This window comes from Oncorhynchus masou, chromosome 24 (genome assembly GCF_036934945.1).
Source record: "Oncorhynchus masou masou isolate Uvic2021 chromosome 24, UVic_Omas_1.1, whole genome shotgun sequence".
Lineage (NCBI taxonomy): Eukaryota > Metazoa > Chordata > Actinopteri > Salmoniformes > Salmonidae > Oncorhynchus > Oncorhynchus masou.
The window spans coordinates 12930159-12948609 of record NC_088235.1 but is presented as its reverse complement, the minus strand read 5'-3'; positions in this window follow the sequence as shown (position 1 = coordinate 12948609).

Genomic DNA, 18451 nt, shown 5'->3' with positions numbered 1-18451 from the left:
AGGACATATTAGAAGAAGGACAAGGCAATGTCTCAACAGGACATATTAGTAGGGGGACAACAGGCTGATATCTCAACAGGACATATTAGAAGAGGGACAACAGGCTGATATCTCAACAGGACATATTAGTAGGGGGACAACAGGCTGATGTCTCAACAGGACATATTAGAAGAAGTTCAAGGCTGATATCTCAACAGGACATATTAGTTAGGGGGACAACAGGCTGATATCTCAACAGGACATATTAGAAGAGGGACAACAGGCTGATATCTCAACAGGACATATTAGTAGGGGGACAACAGGCTGATATCTCAACAGGACATATTAGAAGAAGGACAAGGCTGATATCTCAACAGGACATATTAGTAGGGGGACAACAGGCTGATATCTCAACAGGACATATTAGTTAGGGGGACAACAGGCTGATGTCTCAACAGGACATATTAGTAGGGGGACAACAGGCTGATGTCTCAACAGGACATATTAGTAGGGGGACAACAGGCTGATATCTCAACAGGACATATTAGTAGGGGGACAACAGGCTGATATCTCAACAGGACATATTAGTAGGGGGACAACAGGCTGATATCTCAACAGGACATATTAGAAGAAGGACAAGGCTGATATCTCAACAGGACATATTAGAAGAAGGACAAGGCTGATATCTCAACAGGACATGTTAGTAGGGGGACAACAGGCTGATGTCTCAACAGGACATATTAGTAGGGGGACAACAGGCTGATATCTCAACATGACATATTAGAAGAGGGACAAGGCTGATATCTCAACAGGACATGTTAGTAGGGGGACAACAGGCTGATGTCTCAACAGGACATATTAGTAGGGGGACAACAGGCTGATGTCTCAACAGGACATATTAGAAGAGGGACAAGGCTGATATCTCAACAGGACATAGCTGAGGGACAACAGGCTGATATCGCAACCAGACATAGCTGGTGGACAAGGCTGATATCTCAACAGGACATATTAGTTAGGGGGACAACAGGCTGATATCTCAACATGCCATATTAGAAGAAGGACAAGGCTGATATCTCAACAGGACATATTAGTAGGGGGACAACAGGCTGATATCTCAACAGGACATATTAGTAGGGGGACAACAGGCTGATATCTCAACAGGACATAGCTGGGGGACAACAGGCTTATATCGCAACCGGACATAGCTGAGGGACAACAGGCTGATATCGCAACCAGACATAGCTGGTGGACAAGGCTGATATCTCAACAGGACATATTAGAAGAGGGACAAGGCTGATATCTCAACAGGACATATTAGAAGAGGGACAAGGCTGATATCTCAACAGGACATATTAGAAGAGGGACAAGGCTGATATCTCAACAGGACATATTAGTAGGGGGACAACAGGCTGGTAACAACTGGACATATTAGTAGGGGGACAACAGGCTGATATCTCAACAGGACATGTTAGTAGGGGGACAACAGGCTGATGTCTCAACAGGACATATTAGAAGAGGGACAAGGCTGATATCTCAACAGGACATATTAGTTAGGGGGACAACAGGCTGTTATCTCAACAGGACATATTAGTAGGGGGACAACAGGCTGATATCTCAACAGGACATATTAGTAGGGGGACAACAGGCTGATGTCTCAACAGGACATATTAGTTAGGGGGACAACAGGCTGATATCTCAACAGGACATATTAGTAGGGGGACAACAGGTTGATATCTCAACAGGACATATTAGAAGAGGGACAACAGGCTGATGTCTCAACAGGACATATTAGAAGAAGGACAAGGCTGATATCTCAACAGGACATATTAGTAGGGGGACAACAGGCTGATATCTCAACAGGACATATTAGAAGAAGGACAAGGCTGATATCTCAACAGGACATATTAGTAGGGGGACAACAGGCTGATATCTCAACAGGACATATTAGTTAGGGGGACAACAGGCTGATATCTCAACAGGACATATTAGAAGAGGGACAACAGGCTGATATCTCAACAGGACATATTAGTAGGGGGACAACAGGCTGATATCTCAACAGGACATATTAGAAGAAGGACAAGGCTGATATCTCAACATGACATATTAGAAGAAGGACAAGGCTGATATCTCAACAGGACATATTAGAAGAGGGACAAGGCTGATATCTCAACAGGACATATTAGAAGAGGGACAAGGCTGATATCTCAACAGGACATGTTAGTAGGGGGACAACAGGCTGATGTCTCAACAGGACATATTAGTAGGGGGACAACAGGCTGATGTCTCAACAGGACATATTAGAAGAGGGACAAGGCTGATATCTCAACAGGACATAGCTGAGGGACAACAGGCTGATATCGCAACCAGACATAGCTGGTGGACAAGGCTGATATCTCAACAGGACATATTAGAAGAGGGACAAGGCTGATATCTCAACATGACATATTAGAAGAGGGACAAGGCTGATATCTCAACAGGACATATTAGAAGAGGGACAAGGCTGATATCTCAACAGGACATGTTAGTAGGGGGACAACAGGCTGATGTCTCAACAGGACATATTAGTAGGGGGACAACAGGCTGATGTCTCAACAGGACATATTAGAAGAGGGACAAGGCTGATATCTCAACAGGACATAGCTGAGGGACAACAGGCTGATATCGCAACCAGACATAGCTGGTGGACAAGGCTGATATCTCAACAGGACATATTAGAAGAGGGACAAGGCTGATATCTCAACAGGACATATTAGAAGAGGGACAAGGCTGATATCTCAACAGGACATATTAGTAGGGGGACAACAGGCTGGTAACAACTGGACATATTAGTAGGGGGACAACAGGCTGATATCTCAACAGGACATGTTAGTAGGGGGACAACAGGCTGATGTCTCAACAGGACATATTAGAAGAGGGACAAGGCTGATATCTCAACAGGACATATTAGTAGGGGGACAACAGGCTGATGTCTCAACAGGACATATTAGAAGAGGGACAACAGGCTGATATCTCAACAGGACATATTAGTTAGGGGGACAACAGGCTGATGACTCAACAGGACATATTAGTTAGGGGGACAACAGGCTGATATCTCAACAGGACATATTAGTTAGGGGGACAACAGGTTGATATCTCAACAGGACATATTAGTAGAGGGACAACAGGCTGATGTCTCAACAGGACATATTAGTAGAGGGACAAGGCTGATATCTCAACAGGACATATTAGTTAGGGGGACAACAGGCTGATATCTCAACAGGACATATTAGTAGGGGGACAACAGGCTGATGTCTCAACAGGACATATTAGTTAGGGGGACAACAGGTTGATATCTCAACAGGACATATTAGTAGGGGGACAACAGGCTGATGTCTCAACAGGACATATTAGTAGGGGGACAACAGGCTGATATCTCAACAGGACATATTAGCAGGGGGACAACAGGCAATATCTCAACTGGACATGTTAGTAGGGGGACAGGCTGGTAACAACAGGTCATGTTAGTAGGGGGACAACAGGCTGATGTCTCAACAGGACATATTAGTAGGGGGACAACAGGCTGATGTCTCAACAGGACATATTAGTAGGGGGACAACAGGCTGATGTCTCAACAGGACATATTAGTAGGGGGACAACAGGCAATATCTCAACTGGACATGTTAGTAGGGGGACAGGCTGGTAACAACAGGTCATGTTAGTAGGGGGACAACAGGCTGATGTCTCAACAGGACATATTAGAAGAGGGACAACAGGCTGATATCTCAACAGGACATGTTAGTTAGGGGGACAACAGGCTGATGTCTCAACAGGACATATTAGAAGAGGGACAAGAGGCTGATGTCTCAACAGGACATGTTAATTGGGGGACAGGCTGGTAACAACATAGGGGTCTATGACCTGAGGCAAATTCATTAGTCAACCAACTAAAATACAATTTTCTGCAGCAATGAGGTACTAAGTGAAGTTATCCAATAAGAAACGTTTAGCTATATTTTGCTACAGTTTGCTGTAATGAATATGACCCTCAGTCAACATGGAAACACTACAGATAATCCAATACAGCCACACAGAGCTGATGGAAAAGGTTAAACAGCGGATTGAAGATGTCAATAATCACGCTGGCCGAAAGGCCACACTCACATGATGAAAAAATACACCATTAAAAACATCTATTTTAAATTGAGATTTTCTTGAGATTATGTGCTCAAGTAAGATTTATTTCCATTACGATGTTTATTGTCCCTGGCTCGGTGCGGCTCAAATCGAGTTATGAACTTAATCAATGCATGCTGGCACCGCAATGGCCACATTAACAATTTTATGATTGGCTGAGGTCAGGTGGTTCTATTGACCCGATAACCTTAGATGAAAATGGCCATGTGTTTTGTTTGATTACTAGGAGCAGGTTCGACAGATTGACAGATTGTTGATATAGATATACAGATAGACAGGTTGGTGAAATAGATATACAGATAGACAGGTTGGTGAAATAGATATACAGATAGATATGTTGGTAATATAAATAGGTAATATAGATAGACAGACATAAAGGTTGGTAATATAGATAGACAGGTTGATAATATAGATTGACAGGTTGGTAATATAGATATACAGATAGAGAGGTTGGTAACACAGATATACAGATGGACAGGTTGGTAAAATAGATAGACAGGTTGATAATATAGATAGACAGATAGACAGGTTGGTAAAATAGATAGACAGGTTGGTAATATAGATAGACAGATAGACAGGTTGGTAATATAGATAGACAGGTTGGTAATATAGATAGACAGATTGGTAATATAGATAGACAGGTTGGTAATACAAATTGAGACTCTGCACGCAGAATTCTGCAAAAATATCCTCCGTGTACAACGTAGAACACCAAATAGTGCATGCAGAGCAGAATTAGGCCGATACCCACTAATTATCAAAATCCAGAAAAGAGCTGTTAAATTCTATAACCACATAAAAGGAAGCGATTCCCAAACCTTCCACAACAAAGCCATCACCTACAGAGAGATGAACCTGGAGAAGAGTCCCCTAAGCAAGCTGGTCCTGGGGCTCTGTTCACAAACACAAACACACCCTACAGAGCCCCATGACAGCAGCACAATTAGACCCAACCAAATCATGAGAAAACAAAAAGATAATTACTTGACACATTGGAAAGAATTAACAAAAAAAACAGAGCAAACTAGAATGCTATTTGGCCCTACACAGAGAGTACACAGCGGCAGAATACCTGACCACTGTGACTGACCCAAAATTAAGGAAAGCTTTGACTATGTACAGACTCAGCGAGCATAGCCTTGCTATTGAGAAAGGCCGCCGTAGGCAGACATGGCTCTCAAGAGAAGACAGGCTATGTGCTCACTGCCCACAAAATGAGGTGGAAACTGAGCTGCACTTCCTAACCTCCTGCCCAATGTATGACCATATTAGAGAGACATATTTCCCTCAGATTACACAGATCCACAAAGAATTCGAAAACAAATCCAATTTTGAAAAACTCCCATATCTACTGGGTGAAATTCCACAGTGTGCCATCAGAGCAGCAAGATTTGTGACCTGTTGCCACGAGAAAAGGGCAACCAGTGAGGAACAAGCACCATTGTAAATACAACCCATATCTATGCTTATTTATTTTATCTTGTGTCCTTTCAAATTCGTACCTTGTAAAAACACTGTATATATATATATAATATGACATTTTCAATGTCTTTATTGTTTTGAAACTTCTGTATGTGTGATGTCTACTGTTAATTTTTATTGTTTACCTTACTTGCTTTGGCAATGTTAACACATGTTTCCCATGCCAATAAAGCCCCTTGAATTGAATTGAATTGAATATAGATAGACAGGTTGATAATATAGATAGACAGGTTGATAATATAGATAGACAGGTTGGTAATATAGATAGACAGATAGACAGGTTGATAATATAGATAGACAGGTTGGTAATATAGATAGACAGGTTGATAATATAGATAGACATGTTGATAATATAGATAGACAGGTTTATAAATATAGATAGACAGGTTGGTAATATAGATAGACAGATAGATAGGTTTGTCATATACTTAGAGCACTGTTGGGTCTCTCTTTCTTAGACTTGGTCTCTCTCTCTCTCTTTCTGAGACTGTCTCTCCCTGTCTATCTCTCGCTCACTCTCTCGCTTTCTCTCTCTTTCTTACTTTCTGTCCCCTCCCTCCTTTCTCTCTCTCTGTCTCTCTCCTTCCCTCTAAGTCACCTCTCTCTCCCTACCTCTCTCCCTACCTCTCTCCCTCCTGCTTTCTCTCTACCTCTCTCCCTACCTCTCTCCATACCTCTCTCTCCCTACCCCTCTCTCCCTACCTCTCTCCCTACCTCTCTCCATACCTCTCTCTCTCCCTACCTCTCTCCCTCCCGACCTCTCTCCCTACCTCTCTCCCTACCTCTCTCCCTACCTCTCTCCCTCCCTACCTCTCTCCCTCCCTACCTCTCTCCCTCCCTACCTCTCTCCCTACCTCTCTCCCTCCTGCTCTCTCCCTACCTCTCTCCCTACCTCTCTCCCTCCCTCTCTCCCTACCTCTCTCCCTCCCTACCTCTCTCCCTACCTCTCTCCCTCCTGCTCTCTCCCTACCTCTCTCCCCACACCTCTCCCTCCTGCTCTCACCCTACCTCTCTCCCTACCTCTCTCCCTACCTCTCTCCCTCCTGCTCTCTCCCTACCTCTCTCCCTACCTCTCTTCCTCCTGCTCTCTCACCTACCTCTCTCCATACCTCTCTCCCTACCTCTCTCCCTACCTCTCTCCCTACCTCTCTCCCTACCTCTCTCCCTCCTGCTCTCTCCCTACCTCTCTCCCTACCTCTCTCCCTCCCTCTCTCCCTACCTCTCTCCCTACCTCTCTCCCCACCTGTCTCCCTACCTCTCTCCCTCCTGCTCTCTCCCTACCTCTCTCCCTACCTCTCTCCCTACCTCTCTCCCCACACCTCTCCCTCCTGCTCTCACCCTACCTCTCTCCCTACCTCTCTCCCTACCTCTCTCCCTCCTGCTCTCTCCCTACCTCTCTCCCTACCTCTCTTCCTCCTGCTCTCTCACCTACCTCTCTCCATACCTCTCTCCCTACCTCTCTCCCTACCTGTCTCCCTCCTGCTCTGTCCCTACCTCTCTCCCTACCTCTCTCCCTACCTCTCTCCCTCCCTACCTCTCTCCCTACCTCTCTCCCTCCCTCTCTCCCTACCTCTCTCCCCACCTCTCTCCCTACCTCTCTCCCTCTGGCTCTCTCCCTACCTCTCTCCCTACCTCTCTCCCCACACCTCTCCCTCCTGCTCTCTCCCTACCTCTCTCCCTACCTCTCTCCCTACCTCTCTCCCTCCTGCTCTCTCCCTACCTCTCTCCATACCTCTCTCCCTACCTCTCTCCCTACCTGTCTCCCTCCTGCTCTCTCCCTCCCTCTCTCCCTACCTCTCTCCCTACCTCTCTCCCTACCTCTCTCCATACCTCTCTCCATACCTCTCTCGCTACCTCTCTCGCTACCTCTCTCCCTACCTCTCTCCCTACCTCTATCCATACCTCTCTCCCTACCTCTCTCCCTCCCGCTCTCTCCCTACCTCTCTCCCTACCTCTCTCCATACCTCTCTACCTACCTCTCTCCCTACCTCTCTCCCTACCTGTCTCCCTCCTGCTCTCTCCCTACCTCTCTCCCTACCTCTCTCCCTACCTCTCTCCCTCCTGCTCTCTCCCTACCGCTCTCCCTACCTCTCTCAATACCTCTCTCCATACCTCTCTACCTACCTCTCTCCCTACCTCTCTCCCTCCTGCTCTCTCCCTCCTGCTCTCTCCCTACCTCTCTCCCTACGTCTCTCCATACCTCTCTCCATACCTCTCTCCCTACCTCTCTCCCTCCCACTCTCTCCCTACCTCTCTCCCTACCTCTCTCCATACCTCTCTCCATACCTCTCTCCCTACCTCTCTCCCTACCTCTCTCCCTCCTGCTCTCTCCCTCCTGCTCTCTCCCTACCTCTCTCCCTACCTCTCTCCATACCTCTCTCCCTAGCTCTCTCCCTCCCACTCTCTCCCTACCTCTCTCCCTACCTCTCTCCATACCTCTCTCCATACCTCTCTCCCTACCTCTCTCCCTCCTGCTCTCTCCCTACCTCTTTCCCTCCCGCTCTCTAAATACCTCTCTCCCCACCTCTCTCCCTCCTGCTTTCTCCCTACCTCTCTCCCTACCTCTCTCCCTACCTCTCTCTCTACCTCTCTGCCTCCTGCTCTCTCCCTACCTCTCTCCCTACCTCTCTCACTACCTCTCTCCCTACCTCTCTCCCTCCCGCTCTCTCCCTACCTCTCTCCCTCCTGCTCTCTCCTTACCTCTCTCCCTCCCGCTCTATCCCTACCTCTCTCCCTACCTCTCTCCCTCCTGCTCTCTCCCTACCTCTCTCCCTACCTCTCTCCCTACCTCTCTCCATACCTCTTTCCCTCCCGCTCTCTCCCTCATCTGACGGGAGCAACTTTCTTTCTGTGAGTTCTCAGATCATTTCCTCTTCAGGTGAAGTGAAGAGAGGAGTCCATAAAGTGATCCTGAGGAAAGAGAGGGAAAGAAGGAAAGAAGTGAGGGTAAACAGATGGAAGAAGAGTGATAGATGAGATGATAGATGAGGAGGCAGATAAGGAGACAGATGAGGTGATAGATGAGATGATAGAGACCTACCTACAAAGCATTACATGGGCTTGCTCCTACCTATCTCTCTGATTTGGTCCTGCCGTACATACCTACACGTACGCTACGGTCACAAGACGCAGGCCTCCTAATTGTCCCTAGAATTTCTAAGCAAACAGCTGGAGGCAGGGCTTTCTCCTATAGAGCTCCATTTTTATGGAACGGTCTGCCTACCCATGTCAGAGACGCAGACTCGGTCTCAACCTTTAAGTCTTTACTGAAGACTCATCTCTTCAGTGGGTCATATGATTGAGTGTAGTCTGGCCCAGGAGTGGGAAGGTGAACGGAAAGGCTCTGGTGCAACGAACCACCCTTGCTGTCTCTGCCTGGCCGGTTCCCCTCTTTCCACTGGGATTCTCTGCCTCTAACCCTATTACAGGGGCTGAGTCACTGGCTTACTGGGGCTCTCTCATGTCGTCCCTGGAAGGGGTGCGTCACCTGAGTGGGTTGATTCACTGATGTGGTCATCCTGTCTGGGTTGGCACCCCCCCTTGGGTTGTGCCATGGCGGATATCTTTGCGGGCTATACTCAGCTTTGTCTCAGGATGGTAAGTTGGTAGTTGAAGATATTGACTTCCCCCCTGTCCGGGGGTGTCCTCGGATGGGGCCACAGTGTCTCCTGACCCCTCCTGTCTCAGCCTCCAGTATTTATGCTGCAGTAGTTTATGTGTCGGGGGCTGGGGTCAGTTTGTTATATCTGGAGTACTTCTCCTGTCCAATTCGGTGTCCTGTGTGAATCTAAGTGTGCGTTCTCTAATTCTCTCCTTCTCTCTCTCGGAGGACCTGAGCCCTAGGACCATGCCCCAGGACTACCTGACATGATGACTCCTTGCTGTCCCCAGTCCACCTGGCCGTGCTGCTGCTCCAGTTTCAACTGTTCTACCTTATTATTATTCGACCATGCTGGTCATTTATGAACATTTGAACATCTTGGCCATGTTCTGTTATAATCTCCACCCGGCACAGCCGGAAGAGGACTGGCCACCCCACATATGCTCTCTCTAATTCTCTTTCTTTCTCTCTCTCGGAGGACCTGAGCCCTAGGACCATGCCCCAGGACTACCTGACATGATGACTCCTTGCTGTCCCCAGTCCACCTGGCCGTGCTGCTGCTCCAGTTTCAACTGTTCTACCTTATTATTATTCGACCATGCTGGTAATTTATGAACATTTGAACATCTTTGCCATGTTCTGTTATAATCTCTACCCGGCACAGCCAGAAGAGGACTGGCCACACCACATAGCCTGGTTCCTCTCTAGGTTTCTTCCTAGGTTTTGGCCTTTCTAGGGAGTTTTTCCTAACCACCGTGCTTCTACACCTGCATTGCTTGCTGTTTGGGGTTTTAGGCTGGGTTTCTGTACAGCACTTTGAGATATCAGCTGATGTACGAAGGGCTATATAAATACATTTGATTTGATTTGATAGAGGAGGATGATTGAGGAGTTGATGAATGAGATGATAGAGGAGGATGATAGAGAGGATGATAAAGGAGATGATAGATGAGATGATATATGAGGTGATAGATGATGTGATAGATGAGGTGGATAGATGATGTGATAGATTATGTGATAGATGAAGTGATAGATGAGATGATATATGAGGTGATAGATTATTTGATAGATGAGGTGGATAGATGACGTGATAGATAAGGTGGATAGATGATGTGATAGATGAGGTGGATAGATGATGTGATAGATTATGTGATAGATGAGGTGATAGATGATATATGAGGTGGATAGATGATGTGATAGATGAGGATGATAGAAGAGGATGATAGCAGAGGATGATAGAGGAGGATGTTAGATGATGTGATGAGGTGATAGATGAGATGATATATGAGGTGGATAGATGATGTGATAGATGAGGTGGATAGATGATGTGATAGATGAGGAGACAGACGAGGTGATAGATGAGACGATAGATGAGGATGATAGAGGAGGATGATATAGGAGGTGATAGATGAGGTGGTTGATGAGGTGATAGCTGAGATGATAGATGAGTATGATAGATGAGGTGACAGATGAGGTGATAGCTGAGATGATAGATGAGGATGATAGATGAGATGATAGATGAGGTGACAGATGAGGTGATAGATGAGGTGGTTGATGAGGTGATAGATGAGGTGGTTGATGATGATGATACATCAGATGATAGATGAGATGGTTGATGAGGTGATAGATGAGGTGGTTGATGAGGTGGTTGATGAGGTGGTTGATGAGATGGTTGATGAGGTGATAGATGAGGTGGTTGATGAGGTGGTTGATGAGATGGTTGATGAGGTGATAGATGAGGTGATAGATGAGATGGTTGATGAGATGGTTGATGAGATGGTTGATGAGGTGATAGATGAGGTGGTTGATGAGGTGATAGATGAGGTGGTTGATGAGATGGATGATGAGATGGTTGATGAGGTGATAGATGAGGTGGTTGATGAGGTGATAGATGAGGTGGTTGATGAGGTGATAGATGAGGTGGTTGATGAGGTGGTTGATGAGATGGTTGATGAGGTGATAGATGAGGTGGTTGATGAGATGGTTGATGAGATGGTTGATGAGGTGATAGATGAGGTTGTTGATGAGGTGGTTGATGAGATGGTTGATGAGATGGTTGATGAGGTGATAGATGAGGTGGTTGATGAGGTGATAGATGAGATGATAGATGAGGATGATACATCAGATGACAGATGATAGATGACGTGATAGATGAGGATGATTGATGAGGTGGTTGATGAGATGGTTGATGAGATGGTTGATGAGGTGATAGATGAGGTGGTTGATGAGGTGATAGATGAGATGATAGATGAGGATGATACATCAGATGATAGATGATAGATGACGTGATAGATGAGGATGATTGATGAGGTGGTTGATGAGATGGTTGATGAGGTGATAGATGAGGTGGTTGATGATGATGATACATCAGATGATAGATGAGATGGTTGATGAGGTGATAGATGAGGTGGTTGATGAGGTGGTTGATGAGGTGGTTGATGAGATGGTTGATGAGGTGATAGATGAGGTGGTTGATGAGGTGGTTGATGAGATGGTTGATGAGGTGATATATGAGGTGATAGATGAGATGGTTGATGAGATGGTTGATGAGATGGTTGATGAGGTGATAGATGAGGTGGTTGATGAGGTGATAGATGAGGTGGTTGATGAGATGGATGATGAGATGGTTGATGAGGTGATAGATGAGGTGGTTGATGAGATGGTTGATGAGATGGTTGATGAGGTGATAGATGAGGTGGTTGATGAGGTGATAGATGAGGTGGTTGATGAGGTGATAGATGAGGTGGTTGATGAGGTGGTTGATGAGATGGTTGATGAGATGGTTGATGAGGTGATAGATGAGGTGGTTGATGAGATGGTTGATGAGATGGTTGATGAGGTGATAGATGAGGTTGTTGATGAGGTGGTTGATGAGATGGTTGATGAGATGGTTGATGAGGTGATAGATGAGGTGGTTGATGAGGTGATAGATGAGATGATAGATGAGGATGATACATCAGATGACAGATGATAGATGACGTGATAGATGAGGATGATTGATGAGGTGGTTGATGAGATGGTTGATGAGATGGTTGATGAGATGGTTGATGAGATGGTTGATGAGGTGATAGATGAGGTGGTTGATGAGTTGATAGATGAGATGATAGATGAGGATGATTGATGAGGTGGTTGATGAGATGGTTGATGAGATGGTTGATGAGGTGATAGATGAGGTGGTTGATGAGGTGATAGATGAGATGATAGATGAGGATGATTGATGAGGTGGTTGATGAGATGGTTGATGCGATGGTTGATGAGGTGATAGATGAGGTGGTTGATGAGATGGTTGATGAGATGGTTGATGAGGTGATAGATGAGGTGGTTGATGAGGTGATAGATGAGATGATAGATGAGGATGATAGATGAGGTGGTTGATGAGGTGATAGATGAGGATGATACATCAGATGATAGATGATAGATGACGTGATAGATGAGGATGATTGATGAGGTGGTTGATGAGATGGTTGATGAGATGGTTGATGAGGTGATAGATGAGGTGGTTGATGAGGTGATAGATGAGATGATAGATGAGGATGATACATCAGATGATAGATGATAGATGACGTGATAGATGAGGATGATTGATGAGGTGGTTGATGAGATGGTTGATGAGATGGTTGATGAGGTGATAGATGAGGTGGTTGATGAGGTGATAGATGAGATGATAGATGAGGATGATAGATGAGGTGGTTGATGAGGTGATAGATGAGATGATAGATGAGGATGATACATCAGATGATAGATGATAGATGACGTGATAGATGAGGATGATTGATGAGGTGGTTGATGAGATGGTTGATGAGGTGATAGATGAGGTGGTTGATGAGGTGATAGATGAGATGATAGATGAGGATGATACATCAGATGATAGATGATAGATGACGTGATAGATGAGGATGATTGATGAGGTGGTTGATGAGATGGTTGATGAGATGGTTGATGAGGTGATAGATGAGGTGGTTGATGAGATGGTTGATGAGATGGTTGATGAGGTGATAGATGAGGTGGTTGATGAGGTGATAGATGTGATGATAGATGAGGATGATACATCAGATGATAGATGATAGATGACGTGATAGATGAGGATGATTGATGAGGTGGTTGATGAGATGGTTGATGAGATGGTTGATGAGGTGGTTGATGAGGTGGTTGATGAGATGGTTGATGAGGTGGTTGATGAGGTGGTTGATGAGGTGATAGATGACGTGATAGATCAGGATGATACATGAGAATGATTGATGACGTTGATAGATTAGATGGTAGAGACTTGGGTTCTTTCTCTCGTTCTCTAAGTCCTTTCCCTTCTTTACTTTTGGGGAGTGGAGAGAGAGAGTGAAACACACACACACACATTCCTGTCTTCCTCGGGGGCAGCAAGGATCTGTTGGTTCAGCTGCATGCTGAGTAGGCCTCACCTTTAGGGATGAGACATCCATCGGTCTGCACTCTCCAGCCACACATGCACACGCACACACACACACACACACACACACACACACACACACACACACACACACACACACACACACACACACACACACACACACACACACACACACACACACACACACACACACAGCTGTGGTCTATAGCCCGTCCAGTCCAGCAGTATGATGCTTAACACATAATGCTGTAGCATCGTTAGTCCCATGAAGTCATACAGTGATGTCCCAGCACTAACCGCTAGTACTGTTAGCTAGTCACAGTAACACTTACAGTCTCCCCTCCCTCCCTACTTCCCTCTCTCCCTCACCAACTGTCTGACACGTTTTGCCCCGGGCCTGCTCCACATCACTGCATCGTTCCATCCCGTAATTAGGAAAATGATCCCTATCAGGCCCTCGCTCCCTCCCTTCAGTCCATATCGGTGTTATTTCTTCCATCTCCCAACGACAAGATGAGAAAACTACAAGAAGATGTCCCACATTACCTCTTCCCACTGAGGATAACCCCTCTGACCCTATCTACAGACATATATATCATCCCGACTCCGTTCCTTCCCTCTCTCCTTTCTCCTAATGGTGTTAATGAGGAAGGCCATGGCACTTCTCACCCCTCACAGGTCTTTTAACAGATTTTTGGCCACCTTTGATCGACCAGTTAGCGATCATTTTGTCAGGATGTTGTTTCTCTCTACTTGGTCTGGTGTTCTGGGGGAAAGCTACAGACAGACGGACGATGAAGAATGGTGCGAGGTAGTCCGTTGGAGAATAACACACAGCTGCTTTCACACACACACACACACACACACACACACACACACACACACAGAGACACACACACACACAGAGACACACACACACACAGAGACACACACACACACAGAGACACACACACACACACACACACCCTTTTAAGTGAATTAAATACAAAAGCAGATGGAGCAGACATAGACTGTGCGTTGTGTCAGGATGTCATGGTGCATTAACCATTTACATTGAGATGGTCTGCCTGGCTGGAAAATAGAGAAAGAGAGAGAAATAGAGAGAAAGGAAGGGGAGGAGGTAGACAAGAGTGGGAGATAGGGGAGAGATGAGAGAGAAAGAGAGAGAGAGAGAGAGAAAGAGAGAGAGAAAGAGAGAGAGAGAGAGAGAGAGAGAGAGAGAGAGAGAGAGAGAGAGAGTAGAAAAGAGAGAAAGAGAGAGAGTAGAAAAGAGAGAGAGAGAGAGAGAGAGAGAAAGAGAGAGAGAGAGAGAGAGAGAGAAAGAGAGAGAGAGAGAGTAGAAAAGAGAGAGAAAGAGAGAGAGAAAGAGAGAGCGTAGAAAAGAGAGCGAAAGAGACAGAGAGAGTAGAAAAGAGAGAGAAAGAGAGAGAGAGAGAGAGAGAGAGAGTAGAAAAGAGAGAGAGAGAGAAAGAGATAAAGATAGGGAGGAGAGGACAGATGAGTGTCCTGCTGCCAGAAGATCAATCCCACTGATCACACACCTGGCAGGGCCTGGCTGACTGGCTGACTGGCTGACTGGCTGGCTGACTGGCTGACTGGCTGACTGGCTGACTGGCTGGCTGGCTGACTGGCTGACTGGCTGGCTGACTGGCTGACTGGCTGACTGGCTGGCTGACTGACTGACTGACTGGCTGACTGGCTGGCTGACTGGCTGACTGGCTGGCTGGCTGGCTGACTGGCTGACTGACTGACTGGCTGACTGGCTGACTGACTGGCTGACTGGCTGGCTGACTGGCTGACTGGCTGGCTGACTGGCTGATTGGCAGTAGAACAAACACAACCCATATGACACGTTACCTTGTATGAGACAGACGTGTCTGGAGCAGGTGGCGTATCTTCAATGGTACAAGACATCCCTTTTCCTCATCACTTACACATTTCCCAAGTAAACTCCTAGTAACAATAATAATAGAAATAATAATAATAATAATAATAACAATAATTATAACAACAAGAATAAATATTAAATAATAATAACAACAATAATAAATATTAAATAATAATAACAACAATAATAATAATAACAACAATAATAACAATAATAATAATAACACTAAAAAATTATGATAATAACAATAATAATAACAACAATAATAATAATAACAATAATTATAATAATAATAACAATAATTAGAATAATAATAATACTAACAATGGTAATAATAATACTAATAATAACAACAATAATAACAATAACAATGTAACAACAATAATAATAATAATAACAATACAACAACAATAACAATAATAACAATAATAATAATAATAACAAGTGAACAATAATAACAATAATAACAATAATAACAACAATAATAATAATAATAATAATAACAATTGAACAATAATAACAATAATAATAACAATGTAACAATAATAACAATAATAATAATAATATTAATAATATTTGGGGGGTGCGTCTTGTTTAAGTGTGAAAATGTGTTTCTTGCATATCCCAACTCCCCCTGAGACCCTCGCAGGGAGAGGGGTCATGGCGAGGTTCACCATTGTCCAGGGGAGGTTAAGTGCCTTGTTCAAGGTCACAGGGACCGATCTTGTTTTCACATCTTGTTTTCTCCGGGATTCAATACAACAGCCTTTCGGTTACTGGCCCAATGCTCTGACCTCAAGGCTGCCTGTTGCCCAGCATGCATAGCATGCCATTCTGCTGGTCGTCAACTTATGTCAGTACAAACACAACACAACATAACACTTGGGCTTGTATGAGGTTCAAAAACCCCCCCTAGAGTCAATCTACAGTAAGTAACATCATTTAAACAATCAGTTTAAGAGCTAGCGTGAGCTGCGTCTCAATCTACCACATCCGCCGATTACGGCCTTCTGCGTCTGCGGTGGAAGGTGCCCGAGGTACAGCTGTGTTTGTCAGACCATGTGACATCCCGAAAATCTTACATAAAATGTCTGTAGCATCCGAACAGTTTGGCCTACAAGACTATTGCGAACACGATGGTGTTCTCCGTTTTGCTCTATGACCCCCACAAGTGTCAAGGGAATCATCTGAAGTCTGTAATGATGTGCCAACTTCTGTTTTGTAGCATCTGAACTATTTGTGCAACAAACTATTATGACCAATCTATGGAAAGGGGAGACACTCACGAACACCCCCCCACCCAGGACTGATCTGAAGGTAACGGGTACTGGTTTAAACTCCCCCAGGACTCATCTGAGGTAACTGGTACTGGTTTGAACTCTCATGTGACTTGTCTGAAGGTAACTGGTACTGGTTTAAACTCCCCCAGGACTCGTCTGTGGGTAACTGGTACAGGTTTAAACTCCCCCAGGACTCATCTGAGGTAACTGGTACTGGTTTAAACTCTCATGTGACTTGTCTGAAGGTAACTGGTACTGGTTTAAACTCCCCCAGGACTCGTCTGAAGGTAACTGGTACTGGTTTAAACTCCCCCAGGCCTCGTCTGACGGTAACTGGCACTGGTTTAAACTCCCCCAGGACTCGCCTGAAGTTAACTGGTGCTGGTTTAAACTCCCCCAGGACTCGTCTGAAGGTAACTGGTACTGGTTTAAACTCCCCCAGGCCTCGTCTGACGGTAACTGGCACTGGTTTAAACTCCCCCAGGACTCGCCTGAAGTTAACTGGTGCTGGTTTAAACTCCCCCAGGACTCGTCTGAAGGTAACTGGTACTGGTTTAAACTCCCCCAGGACTCGTCTGAAGGTAACTGGTACTGGTTTAAAATCCCCCAGGACTTGTCTGAAGGTAACTGGTACTGGTTTAAACTCCCCCAGGACTCTTCTGAAGGTAACTGGTACTGGTTTAAACTCCCCCAGGACTCGTCTGAAGGTAACTGGTACTGGTTTAAACTCCCCCAGGACTCGTCTGAAGGTAACTGGTACTGGTTTAAACTCCCCCAGGCCTCGTCTGACGGTAACTGGCACTGGTTTAAACTCCCCCAGGACTCGCCTGAAGTTAACTGGTACTGGTTTAAACTCCCCCAGGACTCGCCTGAAGTTAACTGGTACTGGTTTAAACTCCCCCAGGACTCGTCTGAAGGTAACTGGTACTGGTTTAAACTCCCCCAGGACTCGTCTGAAGGTAACTGGTACTGGTTTAAACTCCCCCAGGACTCGTCTGAAGGTAACTGGTACTGGTTTAAACTCCCCCAGGACTCGTCTGAAGGTAACTGGTACTGGTTTAAACTCCCCCAGGACTCGTCTGAAGGTAACTGGTACTGGTTTAAACTCCCCCAGGCCTCGTCTGACGGTAACTGGCACTGGTTTAAACTCCCCCAGGACTCGCCTGAAGTTAACTGGTACTGGTTTAAACTCCCCCAGGACTCGCCTGAAGTTAACTGGTACTGGTTTAAACTCCCCCAGGACTCGCCTGAAGTTAACTGGTACTGGTTTAAACTCCCCCAGGACTCATCTGAAGGTAACTGGTACTGGTTTAAACTCCCCCAGGACTTGTCTGAAGGTAGCTGGAACTGGTTTAAACTCCCCCAGGACTCATCTGAAGGTAACTGGTACTCTTTTAAACTCTCATTGGACTCGTCTGAAGGTAACTGGTACTGGTTTAAACTCCCCCAGGACTCGTCTGAAGGTAACTGGTGCTGGTTTAAACTCCCCCAGGACTCATCTGAGGTAACTGGTACTGGTTTAAACTCCCCCAGGACTCGTCTGACGGTAACTGGCACTGGTTTAAACTCCCCCAGGACTCGTCTGAAGGTAACGGGTACTGGTTTAAACTCCCCCAGGACTCGTCTGAAGGTAACGGGTACTGGTTTAAACTCCCCCAGGACTC